The sequence below is a fragment of the Oryx dammah genome, unplaced genomic scaffold, assembly GCF_014754425.2.
Source record: "Oryx dammah isolate SB20612 unplaced genomic scaffold, SCBI_Odam_1.1 HiC_scaffold_2, whole genome shotgun sequence".
Taxonomy (NCBI): Eukaryota; Metazoa; Chordata; class Mammalia; order Artiodactyla; family Bovidae; genus Oryx; species Oryx dammah.
The window spans coordinates 84,943,542-84,966,464 of record NW_024070186.1 but is presented as its reverse complement, the minus strand read 5'-3'; the positions used below and the strand labels follow the sequence as shown (position 1 = coordinate 84,966,464).

Here is a 22,923-nt window from a genome sequence, read left to right as displayed (position 1 = left end):
GTGAATTATTTATAACTGGAAATATGAATGTGGAAGGTTTTACTATGACTCAAAATTCAGAAGAAAGAGAAGGGGAAAGGAGGGGAGGCCTAATAAAGTATGGGGAAAAAATTTGCAACTCATATCATGGACAAAGGCTAAACTTCCTGTTATATAAAAAACTCCTAGAAACTGAGAAGAAAAAGATCAACAACACAAAAGAAAAAAATATGAAATTTAATAAACCTTGCTTAAACACATGAGAAATGCAAATTAAAACTACATTTATATACCATTTCTCACTCAAGAAGCTGGCAAAAATACAAAAATTTGCAAATACCTTCTGTCGACAAAGCTGCAGGGAAATAATCGCTCTCATACATTGCAAAATGACACAACTTAAATGGAAGAGAATCTGACAATAGCTACCTAAATTACCTAAATGGGCAATTCTATATGATACAGAAACATATGCACAACTATAAAATGATACACAAAGTTTTTTTTCACTGAAAAAATATTAACAGTAAAAGGTTAGAAATAACTTTAGTGCCTAGTAAAAACATATTTATAGCTTGTGAAAATTTGGCATTTTTCATGATATATATACTTGTTATGTATCCAACTTTCATCTCTCTCCAATGAGAAGCAGCTGTTACAAGTTATTTATTTAAAAACCCAAGTTTGATTAAGGAAACTATGATATATCAAAACAACTAAACTACATATTTCTATAAAAATGAATGAGAAAAAATTATGCGTACTAAAATGGAGGATACTGTTACTTCAGGATACTGTTAAGTAAAACCAGCAAGGGGCAAAAGATTATATAAATATAAAACAAACTACTGTCATATAGGGAAAGGGAGATATAAAACATTCTTAATTTTTGTATATGCACGAACAATGGAAAGAAATAAATACAAATAAAAATAGTTTCCTAGGGGGATCAGAACTGGAAGGGACAGAAGTGAGACAGCTATATAGTTTTTTCTTTTTCATGATTTTTGACTCCTGAGTTTGAGTAATATATGAATTTATTATCTACTCAAAAAAATGTTTTAAAAAGTCAGGGTTAAATAAGTGAAAGGTTGGCGGTTGTATGGAATGGTTGTTACAATCAATAATCTAAGTCTACTTAATTAAAATTTAGTTCCTCTGTCAAACTGGAATAGGACAGCACATACACAACACTCTCATCATCACATCAAGTTCCACAAGACAGTACTTAGCTTGTTAGTTACCATTTGCAGTCTAAAGATGGAAGCCCTATACAATGAAAAAGAATCCAATTCTCCCAGACTAAGTATGAAGTGAAGTGAAGTGAAGTGAAGTGAAGTTGCTCAGTCGTGTCCAACTCTTTGCGACCCCATGGACTGTACCCTACCAGGCTCCTCTGTCCATGGGATTTTCCAGGCAACAGTACTGGAGTGGATTGCCATTTCCTTCTCCAGGGGATCTTCCCGACCCAGGGATCGAACCCAGGTCTCCCGCATTGTAGACAGACGCTTTACCGTCTGAGCCACCAGGGAAGTCTAAGTATAAGCAAGAAAAAATAATTATATATACAACCATTCAAAAAAATCAGTCAAATACTTAAGTGACTAGTAGGCAAGTATCAAGACAAGATGATGTAGTCCATCCCCACCATAAACTAAGAAAGAGGTGGAAAACACTGGGAAGACAGGCCATTGTCTGGGTCGTTCTGAATTTATAATATAGAAAGATGATTAAATTTTAGTGACTATTTTCTAGCATATCAACATAAAACCATATTCAAAATAGGACTTAATACAAACTAAAATATTCACTTATTTTTTTTAATCCACAAGTTTGGAATACCAACGCCAAAGCCTCATTCATTCAACAATTATTTACTGAGTATCCACTATATGTAGATACTCAGACACTTGGTCTGGCCTCAGGAATACCATAAAAGTGTATTTTGTAAAGTTTATAGTGCAGTGAAAAAAGATACACTAATATAAAATCACACAAATACATGATATACTGCATGATATAGAGGAAAAGTAAAGAATACTTATAGAAGTAAAAGAACCTTTCTTACTAATCGTGGGCACAAGGAAGGCTTCTCTCAAGAAATAATCTATAAAAGGAAACTGAAGGGTTGGGTGGTTTAGTCGCTAAGTTGCATCCGACTCTTGTGGCCCCAAGGACGGTAGCCTGCCAGGCTCTTCTGTCCATGGCATTTTCCAGGCAATAATACTGGAGTGGGTTGCCATTTCCCTCTCCAGGGTATCTTCCTGACCCAGGGACCAAAGATTTAGAAGCAAGGACTTGCAAACAAGAAATTATTATGCATGAAGATTTCAAAGAAGAAGAAAATCACCTCACAAGAGCTGAGGGGAAGAAAAAAAGACCTGTAAACAGAAATAATGAAAACTTGGTTCACAACTCCTAAAACATACGTATTGGCAATCCCTTAACTGGAAGAGACTCTCCAAGACAGCAAAGACCTCAAATACTGCCCTAACAGAATTTAATATGGACTCCAAGTTTTGGCAAACAAGTTGAATAATAACAATAATAACAGCTTGTATTGAGTAAGAGAATAAAATATGAACACTCCTTTCCTCCTAAAAAGCTTAATCAAGAACTCAAGAAATATTTTTTTCTTTACAGGTCTTTCTCTTGCCAACTAAACTTCCACTAAACGACTTGCAATGACTAGACTTGCCTACCTCATCAACAAACAGGTATAACAAAAGATGGAGAAAGACAGGATTCTACTGCGAGAAATTATTAAAGTTAAGCAACTCCCTTTCTCAGAAGTTAATCAACAGCTGGGAAAACTCTGTACTAAAGAATAAGAATGCCCTTAGCTGCAGCTGCAGTTTATTCACAATGCTTATCACTAACAAAAGAAAATATATCATATACAATACACCCAAATCACTATTGTTGGCTCTTGTATGCTTTGAGTTAATCTTCCCATTGTGATAATGAGCCTGACAAAACTACACATCTCTTCCTGGCCTTCTAACGTTATTTTAACTCTCCATCAACTGACATATATTTACAAAAGAGCTAATTAAGAACACAAGGATTTACAAACACAAAAATCTCTTACACATTATGTGGAAAAGCACAAAATAAAATATTGCATCCAAACTGATTAAGTTACATAAAGATCTATGTATGTATACTAACAATAAAGAAATACTGCCACAAGAGAAATGCTCGCTAGGATCTTTTCCCACATAAAAAATGTAAATGCAGAATAATATTTTTAAAAATGCAAATTGAAGAGGAAATACATTTTCATTTCCCATGAAGAGGCAAAACAAACATTATATTTGTGTTTAAAATGTATTAAACAGAGAAACAACTACAGCTATTTACGATTATCTTAAATTAGTAAATCACATTAGTACTACTGTAAATAGAGGCCAAAATTTGGCTGTTCAGTAGCAGTGATGATTTACTCATCACAGCTCACAACCTAGCTATTTACAAAGGTTTTAAAATAAGAGTCTTCACTGTGAAGAACATATAGTTATTGTTGGGTGGGGGGTGGCCAGGGGGAGGATGGAAGCCCAGAAAACTAATCATCATTGCTTTAGCTCAACCCACATGCCTGTTCTTAAGGGTATCCATGGTAGCAGTGATGCAACATGCCTACCTAGCTCACCATGCCTACACAAGTGGGAGAGAGGGGAGGCGGATGATGAAAAAAAATTCACTTGAAAAGGTGTTTTAGTATTAACATGATAGAATTACATCAACTATATTGATAGACTTTTAAAATACATATAAAACCATAAAGCTCTCTAAAGATCAGAAAAGCAAGGAAAGACTCAAGGGGGAAAGAAAACACGGCAGCACTTTGGCTGAAAAGAAAATTAAGATTTTTGCTCTTCCTGCTGTAGCTATTGGTTAAATATGTTCAAAGAGTTTTATTTCTAATAATAGGAGAAATCATTTTAATTTAGCTCTTTCAAAAGTAACTACAAATATGTTTTAGGCTTCCTAATTTCCATCCTACATCTTTTCTATTTTTAACAGTTACATAATAAAAACTTATTAAAACTTTTATGTATTGATTCCATACAATATTTTTTAAATGGTAACTCTTTTGCTTAAACAGGATCAAATATAAGATTCTTAAAATCTATCAAGAAAAATAGGGCAGAGAGAAGATAGCCCATTTCAAATAACCTATAATATTAGAAATAAACTATCAGAAATATTAGATATTCTATAATATTATTCTGTATTATTAGAAATATTCTATAATATTAGAAATAAAAACTAAAGTGAATGAAATAATAAAAGGTAAATCACAGAGAGAATCAACCACAGACCATCACGAAAAGAACATATATATATTAAAAAAAAAAAAAACAACAACTCACTAGACTAAACCTGTGTCTCAGGCTTACTGCCCTTTAAACATTCTTTAAGAATAGTTTGATAAGACAGTTTTACATGGAAGACATAAACAGAATGGGAGCAGACAATAGACATGTTAGTATCTGATCAAAACTCTTATTGTTTGAACTATAACTTTGAACAAGCAAACAAAACTAATTTCTATCAGTTTTCTTGCTTTTCCTCTTGTTGTGAAAAATAATTCACTATATAAGAACAGACTTTGCAGATTTCACAAATTTACTGATTCTTTTATTACTGAATGTAATTTAAAAATCTCAACAATTTTTGTCTAACGATTACTGTGGCATCATAAGTTTATAGAAACCCCCCCAAAATAAATTATTCCATATTTTAAAAGCCAATGGATAAATTTTAAATATAAGCATCTTGAATCTTAGACAGTCACACAATGTCCACAAACTGGTGCTCAGAAATAAAAGAAACCAAACTTAGAACTTAAGTATGTTGCACTTTGAGGATAAATGAGAAAAACAGACTTTGAAACAAATAACTTTAAGGAGTTCCTGAACAAGTATAATCATTTTAAATCCAATAAACATCTTTCCAAAGGCAACACAATCAGAACTTTACTATTCTCCTTTAAAAAAAACTTACTATATTTGCAATAAATAAAGGAGAGAGTCCAAAAAATGTTCTCAAAATGAGTTATATTTTCAACCAGTACAACATATGGGGACAGAAAAAAAAGTAGAGGGGAGAACTTTGAGAATATATTTAGAAGATATAATTAGGGCCCTATAAACCTTTGCTGTTGGGAGAAAGCGTTCCTATAAACCACAGGGGAAAAATATCCATTTAATAAACTACTTTTAGCTAGCTGAAACACACTTCAGAATATTACCGTTCCTGAAGGAAATAAACTAAGCATCATATGGATTCAAATTTCAAATACATAACTATGGTTACACTTTATTTTTTAAATATATTATAAACAAAAAAGTCTCTCACAGTCTGTCACTAACAAACATAGAAAGCATACTGTATCTTACCTTTGTAGTTACAATGCACAGGCAATCCATTACTCTACCATTACAATACTTAATACATAAAGCAGTTTATTGCAAGCTATAAGTTGCCTATATGAATAAAAAATAAAAATAAAGTTGTGAGATAAAAGCACTGATGAAAAGTTATAACTGTGACAAGATCTCTCCAGGATCCATTCTTAGAGGTAGCAATTTTTCTACTACCTGAAATACAGGAAACCAGAATGTGTCACGTGCCCTACAATCTTCTTTATGTAATCTATATTTGAAGAACTTGAAATTATCCCACAAAACACTGTGGAAGTCGTCAGGGTTTATTCCACAAGAGATCACTGCTGCTTCAGATGCTATTTCATTTATCCCTCTTTTAAAGATATGAGGTTGACAGGGAGTCATCTGATGAAATGTTCCACAAAGAGGTTTCCCCGATATAAATTTAAAACTCCTTCTCCTTGTTTGCTATAGTTTGGATATTCAAAAAGAAAAAAAAAATCACTAAAAAGGAAAAAAAAAATTGTAAGCAAACATTTCTTCCACTAAACCATTTCAGCAACTGCAGCTTGCAAAGTAATGACTTTCTCAGGCAGTAATGAATGGAATATTCCATGTGGTATTTTTGAGAAGGGGGGAAAGAAGAACAAAATGCAATAATTTAAAATATTATCTCTAAAACTTACTTCTTTTCTCTTTAAGAAAAAATGGTAATAGTAACATTTACCAATGTAGTCAGATATTAACTCGAGTGCCCCACTAAATCTATTTCACTTAATCCCTTAAAAAAGAAAGCCACCACCACAAAAAGATAATTGTAACTAAGTACCATTTCAAACTCCTCAAGAAGACTTAGTTTTAACCCAGAAGTAGCCTAACTTTGTGAATTCATGTCCTGTCCTCAAATTCAATGGAAATAGAGCTACATAGGCTGACAGGGGACACGGCATACTGCTGCAACTGGCTTTGAGTTTCCTAAGCTTGCAGTCACACTCTCCTGTAAAAACGTGTAATAATGAAGAGTATTACCTGCAATTTCTGTCCACAAGGTTTTCTCATCATCTACAGATATTATAAATTGCCTAAAATTCGAACAAGAGAACTGTTCCCATTTGCTTTTTATGTCATGGGCTGCATCAGCAACTTTCACACTAAACCGAGTTTCATTATAAAGGATTATGCAAAAGAATTAATACATGTATGTCACTTAGTACCTTCACATCATTATTGTTATTACTATTATTGATTGGCTATTAGGTGACAGCCTTTTGTTTCAAGTCTAATACACCTAAGACAGATCCAATGGGATTTTATCTTGAACACACGGACTGTTGTAAGGGTTAACTAACTAAGGCATAGCACTTAAAATAATGCCAATCTTTCTAAGTGCTTAGTACAAGCCAGTTACAGCTATATATCTATATACATGCACATGCAACTAGAAGGCTTGAACGGTGGGCAGAAGTAAATTTCATCATTGGCCAACATATCTTTTCCTCCAAGCAGAACAGATATCTTGGGAATTACCTGCTCAGTTAAAAGACTGAGAGTATCTGCTTTTTCCCACAGACCCCAACAATCTTTTGCTCTCAAGACAAAAAAGTAAAGCCCACTCATGGGTCATGATTCCTTAAACAAAGTTTACCATTTTAGAAAGAATACTGAAAACATTATAGGTAATATCTAACTACTGACTAAGCACTGAAGATGGTAAAGCGTCTGCCTACAATGTGGAGACCCGGGTTCGATCCCTGGGTCGGGAAGATTCTCTGGAGAAGGAAATGGCAACCCACTCCAGTACTTTTGCCTAGAAAATCCGATGGACAGAGGAGCCTGACAGGCTACAGTCCATGGGGTTGCAAAGAGTCAGACATGACTGAGCAACTAAACTTTCTTTCTTTCTGTGAGGGAAAATAAAGAGCTTTGTGAAATGCTTTAGCTAGTTTCTCCCTTAGTGGTCTGTGTAATTTTTATTATCTATTAGTATACCCTATAGAGAGAAGGCATTCCTAAGTTTGGCAGACCTCATAACAGTGGAGATTGAAAATCACTGTATCAAGAGTCAGAAACAGTGCTTCAGCCCATTAACAGAACTGAAACTGTGTAACTTTAAGTAGTCATATTCTTAGGCAAATTCAGATGAAACTTCAAACTGACTCAATTAACATATAAATATTTAACAACATATTATTAAAAATATATCTAAAATGCTGTTTTATTCTATTCATATTCAGAAAACAATTTTGGTCAAACTTCAAATTCACCTTAAATGTTAGGGTCATGATTATAACTACAACCACTTTTTAAATTAATTCTTCATTTTGCTCAATTTCATTTTCATCTAAGTTGTTTCGATACAGCACTTTTAATCCATGTATTAATATATCACCTTACATATCTCAAATCACTGTTAGTATCTATTCACATAGATACTAATTGATTTTCCCTATTCGTTTTCTCAGTATATATTATACTAACAAATTTTTCCTATTTGTTTTCTCAGTATGTATTATAACCTCTATAACATAACCACTTACTATATTACTCTTAAGTATACTTTTTAATTTTCAAAAAAAAGCTTACATATACTATCCAATGCCTGCAGCTCTTAAGGTCATACTCAGGAATGATTATTTAATCTGTGTTAAGTTCTACACTCACTGCATCTTTTCAGTTCAGTTCAGTTCAGTTCAGTCAGTCGTGTTCGACTCTTTGCAACCCCATGAATCGCAGCACGCCAGGCCTCCGTATTCATCACCATCTCCCAGAGTTCACTCAGACTCATGTCCATCGAGTCAGTGATGCCATCCAGCCATCTCATCCTCTGTCGTCCCCTCTCCTCCTGCCCCCAATCCCTCCCAGCATCAGAGTCTTTTCCAATGACTCAACTCTTCTCATGAGGTGGCCAAAGTACTGGAGCTTCAGCTTCAGCATCAGTCCTTCCAAAGAAATCCCAGGGCTGATCTTCTTCAGAATGGACTGGTTGGATCTCCTTGCAGTCCAAGGGACTCTCAAGAGTCTTCTCCAACACCACAGTTCAAAAGCATCAATTCTTCAGCACTCAGCCTTCTTCACAGTCCAACTCTCTCATCCATACATGACCACTGGAAAAACCACAGCCTTAACTAGAGGGACCTTAGTCGGCAAAGTAATGTCTCTGCTTTTCTATATACTATCTAGGTTGGTCGTAACTTTTCTTCCAAGGAGTAAGCGTCTTTTTAATTTCATGGCTGCAGTCACCATGTACAGTGATTTTGGAGCCCTAAAAAATAAAGTCTGACACTGTTTCCACTGTTTCCCCATCTATTTCCCATAAAATGATGGGACCGGATGCCATGATCTTCGTTTTCTGAATGTTGAGCTTTAAGCCAACTTTTTTGCTCTCCACTTTCACTTTCATAAAGAGGCTTTTTAATTCCCCTTCACTTTCTGCCATTAGGGTGGTGTCATTTGCATATCTGAGGTTATTGATATTTCTCCCAGCAATCTTGATTCCAGCTTGTGCTTCTTCCAGTCCAGCGTTTCTCATGATGTACTCTGCATATAAGTTAAATAAGCAGGGTGACAATATACAGCCTTGACATACTCCTTTTCCTATTTGAAACCAGTCTGTTGTTCCATGTCCAGTTTGCATCTTTTACAAACATCCAAACTGACACTGATTAAGGACATTTCAAGTCAATATATTCTTCCTAAATAGTCATTTGCTGTGCAAAATATTGATAATTTATAAATTACTTTGTAATATGAGCAACTTTAGAGGTTTTAAATACAAACCTTTAGGATGGCAACACCTCACCTAATATTCAGGCACAAAAGATATTTAACAGTATTTTAAAATATCAGTAGCTGTCTATATAGGCAATTGTTTCCAACCATAATAGAATAATAGGGAACAGTTTAACTCTCCTACCTTCAAACAACTAAAAAATAGGACAAATAAGGAATAATGATTTTCAGATACTGAACAAAGTCCCATAAATGCCCAGAAACTGCCTGGAAAAAGTTTCCACACTGCAGCAGAAGGATGGGGAAACTAAACAAAGTCCAGCAATCAAAGATGAGGAGCCAGAGTTTAGAATTCAGGAAGGTCAAGGTGTCTAAAATTCACAGATAAGAGTACCAGAGAGGAAAGGTGCATAGCATGAGAGCCACACATTTGCAGAGTTCTTCTTGAGTCTTTATTATACCCATTAGTCATATATATATAAGGAAACTTGAGGCTGAGGAAAGAACCCTAGGTGGAACAATCCCAGAACTCATACAGGGCTAAGAAGAATGGCAAAACTCACAATATACAGGCTCTGGGTGGAGTACCTAGAAGAGTACTGGGACAAAATTAACGCTATACTGAAGGCTGCTTGATCCCACTAAAAAAAGACCGAATGCAAGTTTCAAAAGGAGCAAGCTCTTTCCAAGTAATTTAACTGTATCCCAAAACAAATCTAAAGAATATTTAAGGGAACACAAAAATACTGAGGACCTGAAAATGTAAAATTTATAACATCTGCCAAATCTAATTTTAAAAATTCTCAGGTATACAAAGAAGAGGTAAATATAACCTGGAGAGGAGAAAAGGCAATCAACAAAAAGAACCCAGACCTGCAGAAACAAGACTAACAGACACCGAAGACAAATTTATGGTTTCCAAAAGGGAGTGAGGAGGGGAGAAGGACAAACAAATTAAGGATATGGGATTAATATATACAAACTACTAAATATAAAACAGATAAGTAACAAGGATTTACCTGTATAGCACAGGAAAGCATACCCAATATCTTATAATAACCTATAATAAAGTATAATCTGCAAAAAGAAAAAAGAATCACTATGCTGTACACCTGAAACACAATATCATAAATCAACTATACTTCAATAAAAACAAACAAAAATCCAAACGACAGATGACAGAATTAGCACTCAAAGATATTTTAAAATTATTATAAACCTATCCCATATGTTCAAGAACACAGAGGAAAGCATGAACATCTTAGTATATGTGCTGCCGAGGCGAGCACATGCATGAACGTCTTAATGAGACATGTAAAATAAAAAGGAACCAAATTAAACTTCTAGAGATAAAAATTCAAATGCCCTAAAAAAACTGATTAAATGAGATTAACACTTCAGAAAACTAATGAAGTGAAAACATAACAGAAACTGTCCAAAATACAACACATAGAAGAAAAAAGACTAAAAAAAAATGAATCACATCAATGAGCTATGGGACAAATTCAATCAACCCAATAAACGGCTGTTTATATAGTCCCTAAAAAAAAAAAAAATAAATAAAGAGAACGTAACAGAAAAAAATATTATTGAAATAATGGATAAAAACTTTCCATTATTTGGCAAAAACTATAAACACAGATCCAAGAAACTCCACAAATCCCAAAGATGTGAAGAAAATTGTACAATGGAAAGTGTAAAGGAATGACAAGCATCAAACTCAGGACACTGATTCATTCTGGAGGATGAAGCAGAGAAGGTAATCAGGATGGAAAATAAAAGATTGTCAACTATACAACATTTCCTTTTCTTAAGCTAGGTAACAGGTACATGCATGCATGAGTCAGTTGCCCAGCTATGTCCTACTCTTTGGGACCCCACTGACTGTAGCCTGCCAGGCTCCTCTGTCCATGGGAATTTTCAGGCCAGAATACTGGAGTGGGTCGCCATTTTCCTCCTTCAGGGGATCTTTCTAAACTAAGGATTGAACCTGTGTCTCCTGAATTGCAGGTGGATTCTTTACCTGCTGAGCCATCATGGAAATCCCTAGATAACAGGTACATGGAGATTCAAAATAGTCTCTTCAGATTTCTGTGTAACTATAATCTTTTTTTTCTAGTAACACACAAAAAGAATATAATCAACAAGAGAGTTGCCAAGAAGACAAAAAATTTTCAAAAACAGACTACAGCAAACACCACCAAAAGAAATCAGGGAAGGTAAAAAATCCACCTGCCAATGCGGGAGACGTGGTTTCAATTCCAGGATCAGGAAGATCCCCTGCAGAAGGAAATGGCAACCACTCCAATTCTTGCTGGGAAAATCTCATAGACAGAGGAGCCCGGCGGGATCAGAGGAGCCAGTCCATGGGATCACAGAGAGTTAGACACAACTCAGTGACTGAGCAAGAGCACCAAGGGCTCGTGACACTGAAGAAGGATTTTATTTTCTTTATCCTTTGCTACACTGATAAATTACTGAGTATGCAACATTTTAATAAAAAACAGTAAGATTACTTTATAAATCTACCATTTACTGAGCACTTCATTTTATGTCAGACTCTGATTTAAGTTTTACATAAATTATTCCACCTCATACACTCTCTTACAGATGGTGGTAGTGGTAAAGAATCCACCTTCTAATGCAGGAAATGCCAGAGTGGCGGGTTAGATCCCTGGGTCAGGAAGATCCCCTGTAGTAGGAAATGGCAACCCATTCCAGTGTCCTTGCCTGGAAAATTCCATGGACAGAGGAGCCTGGTGGGCTATAGTACACAGGATCGCAAAGAGTCAGACATGACTGAGCTTACCCGTACCACCACCATCCCATCTCATACATAAAAGTACCAAAGGAAGAGAGTTCTGTTTTCACCTTCACTTTATAGATGATGAAACTAAAAACAGTTAAGCAATCTGCCCTATATTTATAATATAATGCAACAGATCTAAACACAGACATAGAAGAAAGTTCTTACAGAATGATACACAGTTCTCATTTTAAATATATATAAGAGCTAAATAATATACTCATTAACATACAGAATTAGTTGAATAAATATATATCAAATGGTTGAAAGTGGTCGTCTCAATGAAAAAATATTTTTTTGAAAGAATATTTTAAAAAGGACTGACTTTCAACAATGTACACCTCTCTGAAAATATATGTTTTAAGATATGCCTGAATTATCTTTGTAATCAGAGATTTTTTTTTTAAGTAAATAACTGAAAAAGAAAGATAGCAATTCCTGTGGAAAAGAAGCATCAGAAGCCAGGTTACAGTGCTGGCTTCAGCAGCACATATACTAAAATTGGAACCATACAGAGAAGATTAGCATGGCCCCCGCACAAGTATGACATGCAAATTCGTGAAGCCATCCATATTTTTATACTATGGCTGATTCATGTTGATGTATGGCAGAAATCAACACAATATTGTAAAGCAATTATCCTTCAATTAAAAATATATACTTTTTAAAAAAAAAAGAAGCCACATTACAGAATATTGGGAATGAGAAGGAAAGAACAGAAAATTATAAACTACTTTTTTCAAGAAACTTAACTAGGAAGAGAAGGAATACTACAGGGTCCTACTGAGAAGAACTTTTCCTATTTGTCTGTTTTCTTTTAACAGAATCTTTGAACGTATTTATAGGGTAAAGGGAAGGAAACAAAGGTCCAAGAGAAGATAAGGTTATAGAGATTACATGAGGAGTGGAGAGAATGAGATGTCAAAAGATAAAAAGATCAAGAGTGCAATAGAAGCTTTCAATATTTATCTCAGACAGTGACCTTCATATAACTGAAAACATACTTCTATAAAGTTGGAAATTTCTGTGGTGAGCATGTATTACTTTGGTAATCTAAACAAATGGGGAGAGTTATTTTAAATATCCATACACTTTACTGGGAAAAATTATATATGCATTTTATTCCAACTCAAAATCCCCACATTTTTCACATTTGGAGAAACACAAGGGGGAGCTTATTTAAGAGCATATGAGGTGACAGTAATGCTCTAATACTGAAGATGGTAACAGATGCAGATATGGATAACAAATAAAATTATTTAAATGAGTTACTGAAAATGTCTTATAATCAAAACTCATAATTTAAAACAACTGGGGATGCCTTCTTGCAGAGCATGAATCTGTAACTATTGTGGTACACTTAAGCTTTAACAGATTTTTATTTTCTTAGTAACTATAATATTTTGCCAAGTTTTCTCCTAGATTAACAGCTTGGCATAATATGGCAGTTGTTCCATTTCTCTCATAGCATTTCATTATATTTCACTTCCATTTCAAAGTTATTATTTTAGTGGTATATCCTTCAGTTCTAGAACTGGCATCTACCATTTAAACAATGAAATAAAACTGTCATAGATATAAACATAAGAATATAAAAATTACATAACAGTGAACATAAAATACCAACAGAGTGGTCATCAAAATCACCTGCAGAAACATCTAATGCACACGTCACTTAGTACACACACCTGTCAGCTTTGGTCTTGATGAAACTTTTCAATTACGGGGTCTCTAAGGGTTGTGCATTATTTCATGTTTTATACAACTTACACCACTTAAAAACTGGAATTAAATGAGACAGCACTATAAATCTGGTGGCAGAGAGAGGGAGTTCAAACTAGTGTCTCTGGGATGTACTGAGAGAGAGAGACATTCTGCTAGAAAAACAGAATATTAGGAACAAGGATAAAAACCTTGAGGACACTGATGGACAGAGGAAAACAAGCTGAGCACCAATACATATGATTATCAACTACTCTGAAGGCAGGAATTCAAATATGTGAAAAAAATTATGAAGCTGTGCTATAAAATTTGGTCAGCTGTCTCCCAAAGCATATAGTAAGAACTGAAATGGAGGTCTGCATTAGGGATATAGAGTTACGGGATAGATGGTACCAAAGATAAGTACTGAATTTGAATATGGACTGACAATAGCACTATTGTAGATACTACCACTGTATCAACTTTAAATTTTTTTAGTCTGCTAATTGTATACTAGATGTTTTTAGGAGAAGTCATATAAAATAAACTCCTTTTCACTGGAGAACTGTGCTGAAGTATTTAAGGCTGAAGATCATGTCTGCAATTTGCTCTCAAATGAGTGAGCAAGAATAAATTTTAAAAGTGTGTGTACATGTGTACAGGCAACAAGCAAATGTGACAAAATGGCAACTTCACTATTCTTGTAATTTTCCTGTAGATGTACATTTTTTCCAAAGAATAAAATTTTTTAAAAGAGAAATTGATAGAGAGTCCAAAATAACAGTAAAATATAAGTCCTATAAGAAAACTACAAAGTGCTACAGGCATTTAGAAGGGATTTGTCTCTGAGTGAAGATCTCACATGGACGGTTGCTGAGTTGGGTCAAGTAAGACGGATGAAGTACAGACATTCCAATTGGAATAGACATACCAAACCACTTTCAGAAGCCACTGCTGCAAAGAGTAATTTCACTTTCCTATGTTAAAAGTGAAAAGTGAAAGTGTCAGTCGTCATTCAGTCATGTTCAATTCAGCGATCCAATGGACTAGAGCCCACCAGGCTCCTCTGTCCATGGAATTCTCCAGGAAAGAATACTTGAATGTGTTGCCATTCCTATGTTAACTACATCCTATGTTTTTTCTACAAACTAGCCTGTTATGTTTCTGTCTCTATTAAAATTACTTTTGTTGTTCAGTCACTCAGTTGTGTCTGACTCTTTGTGACCCCAAAGACTGCAGCACGCCGGCCTCCTTGTCCTTCATTATCTTCCAAAGTTTGCTCAAACTCATGTCCATTGAGTCGGTGATGCCATCCAACCATCTCATCGTCTGTCGTCCCTTTCTCCTCCTGCCTTGAGTCTTTCCCAGCATCAGGGTTTTTTCCAATGAGTCAGCTCTTTGTATCAGGTGTTTCAGCATCAGTTCAGTTCAGTCGCTTAGTCATGTCTGACTCTTTGAGAGCCCTTGGACTACAGCATGCCAGGCTTCCCTGTCCATCACCAACTCCCAAAACTTACTCAAACTCATCTCCATCGAATCGGTGATGCCATCCAACCATCTCATCCTCTGTCATCCCCTTCTCCTCCTGCCTTCAATCTTGCCCAGAATCAGGGTCTTTTCTAATGAGTCTGTTCTTTGCAGCAGGTGGCCAAAGTATTAAAGTTTCAGCTTCAGCATCAGTCCTTCCAATGAATATTCAGGACTGATTTCTTTTAGGATGGACTGGTTGGATCTCCTTGCAGTCCATGGGACTCTCAAGAGTCTTCTCCAACACCACAGTTCAAAAGCATTAATTCTTCAATGCTCCGCCTTCTTCCTGGTCCAACTCTCACATCCATACATGACTACTGGAAAAACCATAGCTTTGATTAGACAAACCTTTGCTAGCAAAGGAATGTCTGCTTTTAAAAACGCTGTCTAGGTCCGTCATAGCTTTTTTTTCAAGGAGCAAGTGCCTTTTAATTTCATGGCTGCAGTCACCAACTGCAGTGATTTTGGAGCCCAAGAAAATAAGGTCTGTCACTGTTTCCTCTTCTATTGGCTATGAAGTGATGGGACCGGATGCCATGATCTTCATTTCTGAATGTTTGAGTTTTAAGCCAGCTTTTTCATTTTCATCAAGAGGCTCTTTAGTTCCTCTTCACTTTCTACCATAAGGGTGGTATCATTATTGATATTTCTCCTGGCAATCTTGATTTCAGCTTGTGCTTCATCCAACCCGGCATTTTGCAAGCATAGAAGTTAAACAAGCAGGGTGACAATATACAGCCTTGACATACTACTTTCCCAATTTTGAATCAGTCTCTTGTCCAGACCATCTGGAGCTTCTTGACCTGCATACAGGTTTTGCAGGAGGCAGGGAAGTTGGTCTGGTACTCCCACACAGTCAAAGGCTTTAACATAGTCAATGAAACAGAAGTAGATGTTTTTCTGTAATTCTCTTGCTTTTTCTATGATCCATCCAATGGATGATGGCAATTTCGTTCTTCTGCCTTTTCTAAACCCAGCTTGTAAATTCAAATTACTAATTTTTCTCTTATTAATTATAGTGTGGTATTTTCATTGTCTAGGTAACAAATCCAATTACTAAGCAAGTTTATTAAGTCAGAGAAAAATATCTGCCTTAAAGTCTGAAATTCTAAGTTCTAATCTCAGTTTTTCCAAATGATGATAATGTAAGTTTGGGCAGTCACAACATCCGTGAATTACAGTTTGCTGAATTTTAAAGTGAGTATCAGCTCTAAGTACTAAAGACCAAAATCTGACTTAACTCATATATATTAGGAGATTACTAACAGGCAAGAATCCATAATCCTGTAACATCTCAAAATATAATAATGTATGTGAAGGTGCCCTTTAAAACTATACAACTTGAAAATAAGATTTTTATAATGCTTTCCTATGGAACATGTGAACTTTTTTTTTTAAGAAAGGAAGAAAGAACACAATGTAACAGTTTAAAAATTAATACTATAATATGTTTAGACCAGTAATGTTTCTCAAATTTTATATTACTAATTCTGATACAAAAGACTAAAGATAAGGCTCTGTCATTTGCCTCTTTACTCTTAGATACCAAAGATAATACTGCAAAGAAAAGGTATTCAGAAGGAACAGTGAAACAGAAGTCACTATTTCAGCTGATTCTAGTTCTGGGGCAGTGAAAATTCAAAACGAACTTGGGAACACTGTGCCAGCATGCAAGAACATGCTCAAAGACAAATGTATGCATGTCAAAAGGACATGGAGGGATCCCTTCAAGAGATCCTCCACATTTGGAGTAATCTGAGTATCCAAAGAGTAATAACTGAAATCTGTATGCTGGTCAAGAAGCAACAGTTAGAACTGGACATGGAATAACAGACTGGTTCCAAATCCAGAAAGGAGTATATCAAGGCTGTATACTGTCACTCTGCTTATTTAACTAATATGCAGAGTACATCATGCAAAATGCCAGGCTGGATGAAGCATGAGCTGGAATCAAGACTGCCAGGAGAAATATCAATAAACTCAGATATGCAGATGACACCACCCTTATGGCAGAAAGTGAAGACCTAAAGAGCCTCTTGATGAAAGTCAAAGAGGAGAGTGAAAAACTTGGCTTAAAACTCAACATTTAGAAAACTAAGATCATGGCATCCAGTCCCATCACTTCGTGGCAAATAGATAGGGAAACAATGGAAACAGTGAAAGACTTTATTTTCAGTTCAGTTCAGTCGTTCAGTCGTGTCCGACTCTTTGCGACCCCATGAATCGCAGCACGCCAGGCCTCCCTGTCCATCACCATCTCCCGGAGTTCACTCAGACTCACGTCCATCGAGTCAGTGATGCTATCCAGCCATCTCATCCTCTGTCGTCCCCTTCTCCTCCTGCCCCCAATCCCTCCCAGCATCACAGTCTTTTCCAACGAGTCAACTCTTCACATGAGGTGGCCAAAGTACGGGAGTTTCAGCTTTAGCATCATTTCCTCCAAAGAAATCCCAGGGTTGATCTCCTTCAGAATGGACTGGTTGGATCTCCTTGCAGTCCAAGGGACTCTCAAAGAGTTTTCTCCAACACCACAGTTCAAAAGCATCAATTCTTCAGCACTCAGCCTTCTTCACAGTCCAACTCTCACATCCATACATGACCACAGGAAAAACCATAGCCTTGACTAGACAGACCTTTGTTGGCAAAGTAATGTCTCTGCTTTTGAATATGCTATCTAGGTTGGTCATAACTTTTCTTCCAAGGAGTAAGCGTCTTTTAATTTCATGGCTGCAGTCACCATCTGCAATGATTTTGGAGCCCCAAAAAATAAAGTCTGACACTGTTTCCACTGTTTCCCCATCTATTTCCCATGAAGTGATGGGACCGGATGCCATGGTCTTTGTTTTCTGAATGTTGAGCTTTAAGCCAACTTTTTCACTCTCCTCTTTCACTTTCATTAAGAGGCTTTTTAGTTCCTCTTCACTTTCTGCCATAAGGGTGGTGTCATCTGCATATCTGAGGTTATTGAGATTTCTCCCAGCAATCTTGATTCTAGCTTGTGCATCTTCCAGCCCAGCGTTTCTCATGATGTACTCTGCACATAAGTTAAATAAGCAGGGTGACAATATACAGCCTTGATGTCCTCCTTTTCCTATTTGGAACCAGTCTGTTGTTCCACGTCCACTTCTAACTGTTGCTTCTGACCTGCATACAAATTTCTCAAGAGGAGGTCAGGTGGTCTGGTATTCCCATCTCTTTCAGAATTTTCCACAGTTTATTGTAATCCACACAGTCAAAGACTTTATTTTAGGGGGCTCCAAAATCACTGCAGCCATGAAATTAAAAGATACTTGCTCCTTGAAGAAAAAGCTATGACGGACCTAGACATCATATTAAAAAGCAAAGACATTGCTTTACCAACAAAGGTCCGTCTAGTCAAAGCTATGGTTTTTCCAGTGGTCATGTATGGATGTGAGAGTTGGACTATAAAGAAAGCTGTGCACTGAAGTGATGCTTTTGAACTGTGGTGTTGGAGAAAGACTCTTGAGAGTCCCTTAGACTGCAAGGAGATCCAACCAGTCCATCCTAAAGGAAATCAGTCCTGAATATTCATTGGAAGGAATGATGCTGAAGCTGAAACTCCAGTACTTTGGCCACTAGATGTGAACAGCTGACTCACTGGAAAAGACACTGATGCTGGGAGGGATTGGGGACAGGAGGAAAAGAGGACGACAGAGGATGAGATGGCTGGATGGCATCACCAACGCAATGGACATGAGTTTGAGTAAACTCCAGGAGTAGGTGATGGATAGGGAAGCCTGGCGTGCTGTAGTCCATGGGATCGCAAAGAGTCAGACATGACTGAGCTACTGAACTGAATAGACTGATAAACACTAAATAAGTAACATCCTTCAGTCCATAGTGATAGTCGTTTTTTTATATATATAGTGATAGTTTTATTCAGAAAAGCAAGAATAAAGTGTGGGTGTAGGGCTATTTAGTCACCTTTGCAGGGGACCATCACACAAACTACTCTAAAAATTGGTCATTAAAAGAAAATATAAGCTTTACCCTTCTTTTTAGGAGAAACAAAGTTTCAACCCTAACTGATGGGGATAAGTACTTTTTACAGAAGAACACTAACTAATAAATACAAATGGAATGATAAAATTAGAAAGGATAATCAACACGTTTTGAAACTTCTAATGGAATTAAGTGATGTAGGCAAAGATCATTAATGGGCGAATCAGGTGAATACTCACTCAATACAAGGTGCTAAAGTGCTACCCCCAAAGATACTTAATAACTACAAAAAGAAAATCATAACTGTACAAGAAGGATCTGGAGGTCCCCACCTCTAAGTAATCATACTTAATCATCACAAGTGCAACAACCTGATATCGTATGCTTCCTGCTGTTATGCAATCTAAAGTACTATATATCATTATGAAGTCTGCTTACCAAAAATTAGTCTAATCAACCTTGACATCTAACTTCTGTTATCAGAAATGTAAAACTTATTGAAATGACTTAACATAAAAAAACAGACTGCTAAACAAATACACAATATGTATTATACTATAAACAACTGGTATGGTCTCTTCAAAAAGTCATTTAAAGGGGTAAAATAAGATGCGGAGGCCATTACTCTAGATTTTAAGCAAGTAAAGACAACGTACCAGGTTTGGTATGTGCCCTCCTGACTCACTGCACTGCCTGCCCCCAGACCTTCACATCTGCTTTTCATCCTGAGCACCCTGGCAACACCTCGTGCCTCTGGCCAGTCATCCACAGTTCACCCTGTCACCTCCTTACTTGCAGCTTTCCTGTAAAACCAAATACCATATCCCCTGCACCAACAAATCCACAACGCTGAAGTGCAGGGGAACTGATGGTCACCAGAAGCCAGAAGATAAATTCTCTATGGCTTCTCAGAGATGTTATAACCAAGATTCAGCAATCAGTCACACTTAGTGGCAGGAAGCATCCTTGTATTAGTTTTTCCTTATTTCCAGCTTATTCACGTTTTCCCTTACTTGTGCTCCCTAAGAGTAAATAAACTCTCTAAATAAAGTACCTGATAAAGCATTAGCTCTCTATCTCAAGTTCTGTTATCAAGGACATTCAGATAAAAATTGACTTAATGATTAAATTGGGTACATGAATCTTAACCGGCTTTTTTAAAGTCCTAAAAGATAGATCAGAATCAATTGTGGATTGGAGAGATAATTTAATAATATTTATTAACTTTCTTAGGTGTGATAATAGTTGTAAGGTTACACAGGAGAATGTTTGACTTTGGGAGATATATGAAGTTTTTACAAGTTAAGTGCATGATGTCTATGCCTGATTTTCAAATAGATTCCCCAAATACACATACAGAGAAAAGGCAAATGTTATAAAACATTAGTAGATGTTAACTCTACATGAATGTTTGCTGGTCTATTCTTTTCATTTTAGCAACTCCAGTATCACACAGATCCACCCTTAACTGGATTACTCAGATTCCTAACAGGTTTCCTGCTCTGCCCTTTCACTACAGCGAACTTTCAACAAAACATCCTGAATGATCCTTTTAAAGGTTAGGTTAAACGATCCCACTCCTCTGCTCCAAAACTGCAAATGCTTCACATGATCTGCCTGTCTTACACTCTGACCTCATCTCCCATGGCTCCTTACTCACTCTGCTCTAGCCCCACTGGCCATATTGCTATTTCTCATATATTCCAGCCTTCTTCTTGCCTTGGTCTTTACACTGGTTATCCCTCAAACAGTTGCATTAACTTCCAATTCTTTACACAAGTATCACCTCAACCAGGCCTATCATAAATACCCTATTTAAAATTGCAAAGCATCCCGCACACACACAATCTGGCATCCCTGTTCCTCTTAATCCCCTCTTCTTTCTTTCCTCTTGAATCACTTATCACCTTCTAACCTACTAGATAAACGCATGATATACAATAGGTACTCAGTATCTGTTGACTAAATGAATTGACATTCAAAATAAAATGACCAGTGACCAAAGAAGAAAAGAATTCTAAAGGATGAGTAGAGAAACAGGCAGTGGCCAATTTGGGATTTCTGAGTCTCATGAAGGATTTGCTACTTCATTCTGAGAGGAATGAAAATCCAATGAAAGGTAACGACATAATTTGCATTTTATAAAGATAATCCTATAAATAAACTGGTCATAAATTCAAAAAGGGAAAGTGCGAATTCAAACAGGCCAAGAATCTAGGCAAAAAATGAGGATGGTTTAGACTAGAGTGGCAAGAATGAGACATACTGGAACGCTGATTCATGTGAAACTTTGTAAACTGCAACACAAATTAGACGGAAATGTGAAAGCCAAAATAAAAGCCTCTAACAAATAGTACAGTAGAATATCTTTATGACCTAAGAGTTGGAAAATGCTTCAAAAGGCACAAAAAGCATTAAGCATAAATTGAACTATATAAAAGAAATCTTGATTATTAAAAGATTGTACTTGATAATTAAAAGATTAAAAAGAATGCTTCAGAGAGGGGAAAAAAATAAATATTACACATATACCTGACAAAGGAATCATTCCTGATAGAGAGCTCCTACAAATCAGTAAGATAGAAAACATAACTCAGCAAAAAGTGTTAAAAACTTGAACACTTCAAAAAAGATAGCAAAATGAGCAGTAAACACATGAAAAGGCATTTGTTAATCACATTAATGAGGAAGTACAAATGCAACTATGAAGGACCAGCACACACCTGCCAGAATGGCTGGAATTATTAATAAAAAGACTAATGACAACAAGTGTTGACCATTACATGGAAAATGAAACTTACACATACAGGTGGCAATTATATTAATAAAAACAGGTATTATCATTTTGCAAAACTGTTTCCATTATGTACTAAAGCTAAACATATCATTTTCACGATTAGGTATATAAGCAAGAGAAACGCATACACAGGTGCCCAAAAAATGTACACAGTTCTGCTGTGTTATTCTAAAAATGTAAATTTGTTCCAATGCAACTGATGTATTAGGGAACAATATGATCAAAGCACAAATTTCACATTTGCTTATGCACAATCCAATCTATGAGAAACACTAGGTAAGGACAGAAAATTGAACCCAGATGGAAAAAGACACATAGGAACACATAAAATGTACATATTTCAGGCTTTAGTTTGAGTTTTACGAGTCACACTGGTGGTGTAACTTTTCCTCTACTTTCAGATAAATCTCCCCAGCAGCACTTCACAATAACTCACAAGCCTCAACCAGGACACACACTCCCATATCAAGCAAGATTTTTTTTCCATGGTAAAATGTCATATATGTTGTAATTTATGCATTTTTTTAATCATTTAACATTTGCGAAACTGTGCTGCCATTTTCATTAGGTCCTTAGCTTTGGTGTATGTGGCACCTACAAGTTTTAAGTCCCCCATTTTCTAACTATATAAGCCCTGTGATTTTTTATTGAACACCTTTGCAAAGTATGGTGATTTTTAAGAAGTTAAACACTGTGCTATGGCAGACATAACCATAAAAGAATATTCAAAACAGCACTAACCCAAAAGTAGAAACAAGTCGAATATTCATCATCAACAGAATGGATAAATACAGTGTGGTTATATCATACAATGGAATATTAAACAGCAGTAATAATGGAAAAACTTCAAATTATGAATGAAATTCACACCTGAAAAAAAGCTAGATACAAGAAGTTAGAGTACATACTATATGACTCTCTTAATATATACTTTTAAAAGAGGCAAAACTGATCTATGGTGTTGAAAATTAAGATAGCCCTTTGAGAAAAGGGGAGTAGGTAATGAATATGAAAGGGAAGAGGGA

At 36.0% G+C, this 22,923-nt stretch overlaps 1 protein-coding gene and 1 non-coding gene across 9 annotated transcripts in view; one reads left to right on the top strand and one right to left on the bottom strand.

The window, feature by feature from the left end:
* The window catches only part of DLG1 (discs large MAGUK scaffold protein 1), a 256,793-nt gene that overhangs the window by 203,541 nt on the left and 30,329 nt on the right, over positions 1 to 22,923 (bottom strand). The gene's annotated exons all lie outside the window — the stretch shown is intronic.
* On the top strand, positions 12,379 to 12,485 carry LOC120860264. Its single transcript, XR_005720294.1, has one exon. It is a non-coding gene; the product is annotated as a U6 spliceosomal RNA (small nuclear RNA).